This window comes from Triticum aestivum, chromosome 6A, assembly GCF_018294505.1.
Source record: "Triticum aestivum cultivar Chinese Spring chromosome 6A, IWGSC CS RefSeq v2.1, whole genome shotgun sequence".
Taxonomy (NCBI): domain Eukaryota; kingdom Viridiplantae; phylum Streptophyta; class Magnoliopsida; order Poales; family Poaceae; genus Triticum; species Triticum aestivum.
This window is the reverse complement of record NC_057809.1, coordinates 382,817,567-382,827,882: the sequence shown is the minus strand read 5'-3', so window position 1 is coordinate 382,827,882 and position 10,316 is coordinate 382,817,567. Positions and strand designations below refer to the sequence as shown.

Below are 10,316 nucleotides of genomic sequence, written 5' to 3'. Positions count from 1 at the left end.
ACAAGAATAAGTCCAAGAACAAGAAGAAGGGACAAGATCAAGTCAAGAATTCGGCCAACATTACTTGCTTTAAGTGCAAAAATGTTGGACACCATGTGAGATCTTTTCTACTAAAGAAGAAGGCTTCAAATAAGAAGCAACATGGGAAGTGGCATCAAGTTCAATATCAAGATGTAGAAAGGCCTCCACCCATGATGAACCATGATGATGCATCTCAAATTGAGAAAATAAAGAAGAAAAGAAAAGGGGGCACGTGTTGCTATGTTTTTCGTGAGAAAAGGGACACATAGCTTCATCTTGTCCCAATGGTAACATATCTAAGCCTCCTATAGTCAATAATCATTATTCGTTAAGGAAGGATATTGTTGGCAATGTGTTTGCCAAGTTTGTGGGTTCCCAAAGAAGTTTGAAAGTGGACAAGACCATTTGGGTTGCCAAGCCTATTGTTACTAACTTCTTAGGACCCAACTTGGTTGGGGACCATCAAGCTCAAACTTGATCAATAGGTGTGTGGAGGGCATTGGAGAATTGGCTACTTCATGAAGAAGACTATTTTCACCATATGTTATGGTTAATGCCAAGTCAAGTGGATTATCATCATATCTATCAATCCAATGCTCCTCCTTACAGTAACTTGTACTTGCATTGTTTACATTGAAAGTTACTAAGTCCCTTGCATGTTTAGGTTTTGTACCTAGCATGTGCTTGTATATGTTGTGCTTCCTAGTATGCTTGATTTGTGTTATCTAGCATGTGTAGGTCACAATGCACTTCATATATTTGTGTGTGTGGTTTCGAGCCTTTATTGCTTCATTAGTTGAATCTTCCTTGGCTCTTTTGAGATATTAATGGATCATCACATTATGGGGGAAGTGCTATGTTTTACGCATATCACAAACCTTAAATGTGTATATATGTGGGATACCACCTAGTATTGTTAGTGCAATATTATCTAGTTACTATGTGGTATGTAAAGCTCATTTGAAACTCAAATTCTCATCCATTAATTGTCCTTAGTTCGGTTTCATTTGCTTCTTGTGGATAATACATGGATCATCATATTATGGGGGGAGTGATATTCTTTGTGCATATCACAATCCTTGTTAATATGAACAATTGAGGGATGCCACTTAGAATTTATATTTGAGATTATCTTATATCTCCGTGGCATGCAATGCCTTGTTTACGTATGGCATTCTTGTGCGGTTTTGCCCATAGTTATCTTTAAAATCATATTTGGAAAATCGTTTGATTAAAGCTATTCCAATTGTTGCTTTGCATGATGATCTATCTACTTGGAATATTAATAATATGCTATCCAAGCATTGTGTTTATTTCTAAAATATCATGTTATGCTTGTGTTAGTATAGATGATCATGTACTTATTTGGTTTCTACACTGAATGATAACCCAAAATACCATTTTGTTCGAATTCATCTTGTTGCTCTATATGTGAGTTCGTTATCTCATTATTTCTAGTGTCCTATATGTACTTGAGTGAGATATTCCTATGATTATGTGTGCAATGCATATCTTATATACTCATTGGTTTTTTCTTGGTTCATATGTTGAACTTTGTGTGCTATCATATGTTGATTTGTCACTTTAACATGAATGACTAGTGATGTTATTGGAAGTATTAACGGTTATGTGTTCATTTGTCCAATTTGTATCTCCCTGGATTTTGGTAGGCTTGTGCATGCATATTTACTATGTGTAAATTCGCATGCCTTGTTTGCTTTATTTGATCCAATATATATGGTAAATCCATCAAATTCTTAATAGCTAAGATGTGCATGAAATTCAAATTCATATCAATATGCACATATTTAAGTGGATTTACCCTATGTGTTGTAGTTATGTTAACTACTTCGGACCCAACAAGTTTGGGGACCATATTGTACTCAAAATGTTTTAGGTACATTTGAGAAGCATTGGGTGCTTGGCTTATTCATGAAGGTGGTGGCACTATGAGGACATTAGAGCCAAGCTTGGACATTTTATTGATCTACAACTTCATACCAATGCTATCTCGGTAACAAGTATTTACTTCATACACACACACACACACACACATATATATATATATATATATAATGGGGTCAACCTTTTGTAGGTTGCATCATGGCATGAATTTCTTGACTCGTTCCTGTGATACTTGTTTCCTTTCTCAAAGCATCCCAACAATGATCTCTTGTTGCTAGTTGTGATGTCTTTGATGGTTGTGTGTTTGGAGTTCATTAATATACAATAATATTATATTAAGCCACATGCTATGCTTTCAAGCAAAGATCTAATTGGTATATTTTATGACTCCCGTTTGGATATCTTATTCTTTCCTTTTGTAACTATTTTATGTGTACATCCTTCTTTGTGGATATCATCTACCTAGAATCTTATACACGTGAGAGAAGTTACATCTCTATTTGATATCCATATTCTTTCATGCCCACCATTTCATTCACTTTTTATATCTTTGGTGGCTCCATGGAAGCATTTGTTGCATGAGTGCATGTCTTACCTCTTTGCATCTTAGTGCACTCATGTTTGGTGAAGTTTGTTGTCCTCATGCTTGTCTTGACAAGCCTATTATTTCCTATCTTCATCATGGGTTGTCACAAGCTTTGATTTTTAATTTGCTATTAGTGAGCTTGTGAACCCATTTGCTTGATGTGTGTGTGACCTTCTTAACTTCGTGTGTGTGGGAAGGACATCTCTTGCACCTTGTATCCCATTTACTCAAGACTATGTTGATGCTTAATTCTCATCCTTATACTAGTCTTTTCAAGTGCTTTGACGTGACTCACACACATCATTTTGGTTGTGCCTATTCTTAGGTTGCCTCATGTACATGTTGCTCAACCATATGTTTATTGCAAATGCTAGGCTTCTTTTCTTATCTATGCCTGCTTGCAATTGTTTTGTGTTCCTGTTGATTTTGGGGGAGTGATGATCCTATTTTGTGCACTTGAATCCAAATACAAAAATTCTAAATAGTGCACAAATCATGGGGAGCTTCTCTATTTTCCTTAGAACACTCCTTTGCCCAAATCATAATATTCTTTTATCCTTTTGGCTCGTCGGATCTTTTGATTGCTTGCTTCACTTTGTGTTATGCAAATGAGATCAATTTGTTCCATGTGCCTTGCTATTATGACTAGGGTTCAGTTGTATACTAATGGATTCACTTGTGTATATCATGTTCTTATCAATTGCATCTATCTTGTGTATGCAAAGTTTCTTTGTGGATACATATCATGATATGATTGGCCACTCAGAAACTTTTTATACATGAGAAAGTTCATATCTTTCCTTGATATCATTTATTCCTTGCCGGCCACTTCGTTTGTTTCCTCTTATTCTTATGGTGGCTTCGGTAAGAGGTTGTGTCATGAGTGCTTGTATGTTTGGCATATAATCTTGCGCACCCATGTGTTTTGACTGTTTTCCTCACATGTCTAATGCTTTTTTTCATATCTTCATATCTGGTTGCATTCTATAGATTCTGAGCTCCTCAAATTGTTCATTATTGAATATGTGCATTTGCGTTCACTCACATTTTGTGATATGCACACATCAAGGAAGAACTCATACTATATTGGTCTTCTAGATGTTTTGTCTTCCATTTTGGCATTTGTTGCCAATGGGGTGGAAGTTCAGAGGGTTTAAGATAAATATCTTTTGAAGTTCTTGTTGTCATTCATGCATATCCACCCTAGTTATATATGCTTGTTGCATGAATGAATATATAGAGAAAACTCCAACTAGTTTATATCAACCAATATATGCAATGAAATTCAAAGTTCATTCACACATGCATATATTGTGGGGGAGCTTGCTCTATATATTGCGGTCTTACTAACATCAAATGCTTGTGTAGTGTTTTGATGTCAGTACAACCGGTTTTGATAAACATCAAGTTTCTTTGTGATAATTGATGCTATCAAAATCACCGCAAGTATACAATTTATCCTCAAAAAAATTGCGAGCTTGTGTAAAAATTCATTATATAAACCCTCTTGTTGAGATTGTCATCAATTACCAAAATGGGGGATATTGAAAATACATGTAGTCCCCATGTGTGGATTTGGTAATTAATAACAATCCTTATGGACTAATGTTTGCATTAAGATACTAGTTGACCCGTTGGCGCAGAGACCTGCTGAATACATGTTATTGATGTAAGTAGTTTCATGCTGCAAGAACCTTCAGCTAAAGCCATGTTCGCGATGAAAATAGTTTCTTTTATTAAGGACATGCCATGTATATACAATCGGTTTAGTTGTGGTCTGCTAAATCCATGTGCGCCTTGAAAAAAAACATTGTTTAATTTGCAGAGCCTCACGTGTTTCAAGTATGAATAAGAACTACAAACTCTTTTTGTGAAATTCAAACACATTTCCAGAGTTTTTATTTCTTAGTACATGTTGTCTAAAGTAACATTTTCCCAGAGAAAGAGAAGCATACCCCTCTCTCATTATGATTATTATTAAGAGGTATTAAATTCGAAATAAATAATTTCATTTACTTGAAGCACTTGAAGAAAGAGAATTTGGACATACTTGCAATGCTCATTTAACCTGTCAAGGACAAAAATATTCCATCGTCTCTGAATGATGAACAAAACTAAATAAGAAATATATGCAGTAAATTCATTCAAAGTAGAAAAGGGATCTTACTTCAAATAAGGCATTACAACAAACATGGTGTTATCTTAGTAAAAGAAATTACATCATTAGAAGAGAAAAGGGAAGAAAACCAAACATGAGATTGAGATTAATTCATCTAGGAGGAGGTCGTAGACATCACTGCGATGATTTTACAGCCTGGGGAGCAAGGATCCATGGTTTTTATATGCCTTGTCCGGCTGCTGGAGTAGATGACATGGAAACGTCGTCTCTATCATCTCGATGGCTTAGACCCAGGAGCCGGATGTTCATCTCGGCCCTCCGTGGCTTCCATCAATGGATTTTTATAGTCAGGGTTAAAGACTGAGAGGCCCTATGCATGTTCACAAAAACACAATTTTGACAAATTATCTCTATTGTAAAATTGAGGGAGTAACTCATTATTCGAGAGAACTGGTCGTACATGAAGCATCAAGAACACACGTGCACAAATCCAATTCTAACTGAATTTAGCTTTCAGTTGGCATTTCCTCAAACAATCAAGTGCACCTATTATTATTTGGCTGACAAAAATATGAACACCAAACACGCCATCATCGTTAAGCAATTCAAGAGCATGGAATAAAAAACAGCACACTGTCTTCAGTCATAACTAACCATATGTGAAGAATGTTTTCGGTCATACAAACCACATTTCAGATCCCTTTTCCATTATATCTTAACTCTAAGATCACAGCTACATGGCCGTGTGTCATAAAAAATAATTTCTAGTGTAAATTTAAGTTTTGTAGAGAACCTATCACCAAATGGTGCATCATTATCAAGAAAATACGGACGAAGGACTGCCAATTCGGCACAACATGTGTTTAATATTATACAATTGTTTAACCCCCTAAAGCATCTCATACTAATTCCTTATCTTCTAATATGATTCTGGATGGAAAAGAAAAAACAATGCATTAACCAAGGACCCTAGTAATATTTTAATTTATATTTAGAGCACTACAATATATATTCTTTGTATGAACTTTGTAACACATAATAATAATATTCCATTGGCCTTTTCTCAACATAAGAATTCCAATGATTTCGTTCTCAACTCCATAATGAAGCCGGATACATACATGAATTTTAGTATTTTTGCAATAGCTAACTGTGTAACTTTTCTCCCTAAATATGAGATAACTTAAATGGCAGGATGATGTTTGTTTTCCCCTTATTTTCAGTTGGATCTCAATAAATCAACGGCAAGGAGTACACATCACCATGGTTTAGTTTAATAAGTTGCTTCATTTCAAGAACGTGTATTCCATTCTCCTATACATGTCAGCAAGCTCTTTTTGTACTGGCGACAATCAGGAAAAAGCCTGATGTGCGAAAGCAATAGACGAAAACCTTTTTAGAGCTCGCGATAAACTGATATACATATATGGTACTCATCTTCCTTTGCTGGATGCCATGTTCCAACTTCCAAGTAAAGAAAGGTATGTCATTTCCATTTGATTATAAATTGTGCTCTCAATGCAAGGAAAGTATATGCCGGTTTAAGAAATAACCTCAAATTTAATCATACAACTGTATATTTATACTATCCATGATTTCGAAAGAGTTACCTGTATGTTGTCATCAATGTTCCTTGTCTAGAGCAGCAGTGAGAGCAAGCCTGTGAAACAAGGCACAGAAGAAAGCATACTATGATGAACCAATGATGAATATCTTACAAAGTTAGACATTTACAACAATTGTAGCACCAAATAGTTCGATGCCCTAATAAAGCTACCTAAGAAAACCATGGCTCCAAAGCCTTGTCACCTACACATTAAATTATTGTAACTATATAAGAAATTGCAGCAGTATTACAAATAACCTAATGATATATCAGATTACATGGCAATGATCTTCTTAAGAAAACTACCAGTTTACATGACATCTCCAACCATATTTCTTACAATTTTTCAATTTCAGTATTAGTATATGAAATATGCAAATCTATCTACAGACACAAAAACATTACTGTGATTGGTGTTTCCAAACATAAATCTACAAATAATATTCAGAAACAGATTCATAACAATAGCAAACAAACCTCCTCTATTTCCTTAAATATGGTGCATAACAAATGAATGACAGAATAGAAAATGTTGTAATGGTGCCATACTACCAAAAACACAATCTTGTCCATTACCTTGAGGAACATGAGATCTGGAAATACGACACTGCAATAAAGTGAAAATTCTAGCAATGTCCATGGACCTGCAAGCACCATTCAATAGTCACACAAACAAATCAAAAATACATAGAAGGGGCACGGGGAGAGGGGTAATATCATGCCTTCATGTACCAAGGCTGGGAGTATAATAGAACACATTTGTGTTACAATATAAATAATGATATGGAGTCTGGATTAGAAGATAATTTGCTACAAGCTTACACTTGAAAATCTCTTAACATTATATCATTATAATCAACATATTCATCTAACCATAAAGCAATAAAATTTAATTAATCCACATTCAGAAAAACATGCACAATGGTCTTCACATTTAATCACTAATCAAATGTGTGTACTGTATTCTCATGTATAGCCAAAAGTAAAGTATATAGAATTTGAATTTTCAGTGGTACTTTAACAGAACTCAACAAATTAATACTTGTATGTGCCACCTTAACGATGAGACACAATAAGGATGCAACAATCTGAGAGGGGAGGAAAGATACAAACCTTAATGATGAGAACTAAAAAGTAGCAAAACAGAGGCACCCAAACTTCTGAAGAGACAAACTGAAAAAATAACCAGAGGAGATGAAGCGAACAAACCTCCACAATGAAAATGAAAGCTCATTGCTGGAAGACAAAAAACTCTTTTAACCGACAATCTCGTATGCAATGGAAAAGAGCACACATCTGGTCCACACATAATCATGACTTTACATATGCATAATCAGAAGAGTATTTTTTCTAGTTTCAGTAATTACATCTCATCTATTTCTTGTTCTGCTTTATCCCCACTTGAGGTGGTATTATCATTCTCGAGCTTCATGCCAAAATGACCCATAATTCTTCCCAGCTACGTTTTAATTTATAATGTAAAGACCAAGATAAATAGAGACAAGCAGCATGTGTTTCTGCAAGTCTATAAGAGTGGGAATATAGAGGGGGTGCCAATATGGGGTGTGTGAAATATCACAACAAATAAAAATAAAACACAAAGGTGGTAGTGTCATCTACTCATACCTGTTGTTCTTTAGCTATACTATCATAAGGCACCTCTATCCAGTTCTGTAATCTCTGTAGGCACTCTTCCTACAATAGAAAATGCCGCAAAAACTTAGTTGTATAAAAATGAACAACTTGTATATAACAACCTAGTTGTATACCAATGAATAAGAGAGGAAGTGGAGGCAAACCTGAACCATCTTGACCTCCTTGCCCCTGCTACTCCATCGACCGCATCCGCTGCTCCGCGGACCCCTGCTGCTTCTAGGCTCTCCATATACGCTCTGGAAATGTTTCATCTCAAATTCTGAAGGTAACAGTGTCACTACAAATTCTGAAAATAACACTATAACTTTGTAAACGATTCATCTCAATAAGCAAGTAGGACTCAACCAAGTACATAATTTAAGCAAATACAACATACCAAAGCATCAAAGCATAAGTAAGAAATAGACGGAGGGAGAAGGGAGGGAAGATACCACCACAGGAACCAAATCGAAGCACCATACTCCCAAGAACTGCCTAGCTGCAGCAAGCCCTTATTGTCATGGCGCAGATAAGATATTCTTGCTTATGGCACACCACACCACGTGCACTACCAGATCAATCTTGAGTCCGAAATACCCTCTAAAAACTGGAAGAAAAAAAATCACAGGTTACCATGGAAGTTGAGGGAAGGATGAAGAAAAATAGGAAGATGCTCACCTGTGTCGGCGCTCCTCCACAAACTTTTAGCTTTCCTGGGGTTCTCCTCTGCAGGTAGAGGCTAGGGATGAGGCTTGGCCAGGAGGGGTTTCCCCACTGCCGCTGTTGCACTCACTGCATCGTACCTTCATCCCCTGGCCTGCCTAGCTGGTGTGCGTCGAGCAAGTGTATAAGAAAATTTTGAATCTGTCAATCCATGCCTGAGACAATGAACTGAACATTAGCTCTGTACATTCAGCAAGATACATATACCAACAATCTATGAAAAGAAAGTGCATAACTGGCATCACACTCTTCTTGGTGAAGGTGATCAACCTAAGCACTCACCTAAGCTCAGCTGCTGCTCAACCCCCTCTTCTCCAACCCTGGAACATTTATTCCTATAGCAAACCAAATGAAGAAACAAAATGTCTAAATTTATAAGGCCAAATGCACACACCAAAATTTGAGAAATTCAAAATAAATAAATGAACAATCGGAGGAGTTGATGGGAGAGAGAAGCATATACCTAGCATAAATTCGCACCACCATGTGAGGTTTGGTTGAGACGGACAATGAATCGGGCACTGGAATAAATTGTCCTTGGACGTGCAAGCACCATGAAGTACAATCAGTCAATCACACAACCAAATCGAAATCACATAGGAGGAGCACATGAGGGAGAGGGAGCAGGAGGAGAGGCAAAGAGAGGAATGGAAGAAGGAGCTCACGGGGAAGATGCAGCTAGGGAAGAGGGAGTCCGGCGCCGCCGGTATATCTTCATCTCCTCCCCTGCTGCTCCTCTCACGACAGCGCAACCGGCGGCCTTTGGTGGACGACCTAGGACCGGCCGATAGCTCCTCCCCGGGGGCTCGTTGATGGCGTGCTCCCCATCGGCTTCCTGCCCAGAAGCTCGCCAACGGGCGTCTCCTGTCCTCTTGTGCGGTGGCTTCCTCCCACTGGCGTGGCCATCGGACAGAGAGGAGCGAAGCGGAATGGCGGCGGCGGCGGCCGGCGAGGAAAGATGGAGGAGGAGTGAGGAGGGCGGCGCTGCGGGCTTGGGAGGCTAGGTTTTGTGCGGTGGGGGGTTGGGGACCTGCCCGACTTGAGATGAGACGCGGTGCAGCGCGCGCGCGGAGCTGCTGGCGAATCCCTCTTGCACACGAGCCCAGCTGACCCAGCCAATACAAGGGCGACTTGAGATGAGACGTGGTGCAGCGCGCGCCCGTAGAGCTGCTGGCGAATCCCTCTTGCACACGAGCGCGGCTGACCCGGCCAATACAAGGGCAAGACGAGCCCACCCGTCATTGGGCAAAAAGACAACCGTAGTGTGAAAATAAGATTTACCAGGAGATGAAGATTTGACGGTTCAGACTCAAAATGAGGACGATCGAACGGCCGGAAAGGTAGCAAATCGAAGGATCACCGTGGAGACGAGTTGGCTAGCTTATGTTTTGTTTTAAATACATTTGAAGGTTAGTCCCATTGAAAAATGATTTAAGAATAATGGAAGACAACTCCTTTGAAGCAACAATTACATTGAGATGATCAAAATGAAGTTCATTGGAGTATCTTAAGGGTTGCCATGCTTAGAGCTATGGTTTGAGCCATAATGGATCAAGATCTTAAAACGATGATTTGAATGATGAATTCTAGGAATGGCTCAAATATATGATCATAGGGGACTCATCTGTTGAGTCATGATTGATCAACTATTCAAGAAAGCTATTCAAGTGAAGAATTCAATATACCCTTCAAGACGTCAAGATTAAACATGAAGTAGAGAT

At 38.1% G+C, this 10,316-nt stretch overlaps 1 long non-coding RNA gene across 4 annotated transcripts; it reads right to left on the bottom strand.

The window, feature by feature from the left end:
• Positions 1-4,631: 4,631 nt before the first annotated feature.
• Positions 4,632-9,695, bottom strand: LOC123127594 (uncharacterized). Of its 4 annotated transcripts, none has more exons than XR_006462648.1 (9): positions 9,261-9,695; positions 9,059-9,131; positions 8,878-8,961; positions 8,551-8,750; positions 8,325-8,479; positions 8,037-8,179; positions 6,814-7,932; positions 6,242-6,291; positions 4,632-5,001 (listed from the first exon to the last, which is right to left on the bottom strand). It is a non-coding gene; the product is annotated as an uncharacterized lncRNA (long non-coding RNA). The 4 variants fall into 4 exon arrangements; XR_006462649.1 differs by having other exon boundaries at positions 8,037-8,152; positions 8,878-8,930; positions 9,261-9,694; XR_006462646.1 differs by having other exon boundaries at positions 8,878-8,930; positions 9,261-9,693.
• Positions 9,696-10,316: the final 621 nt, after the last annotated feature.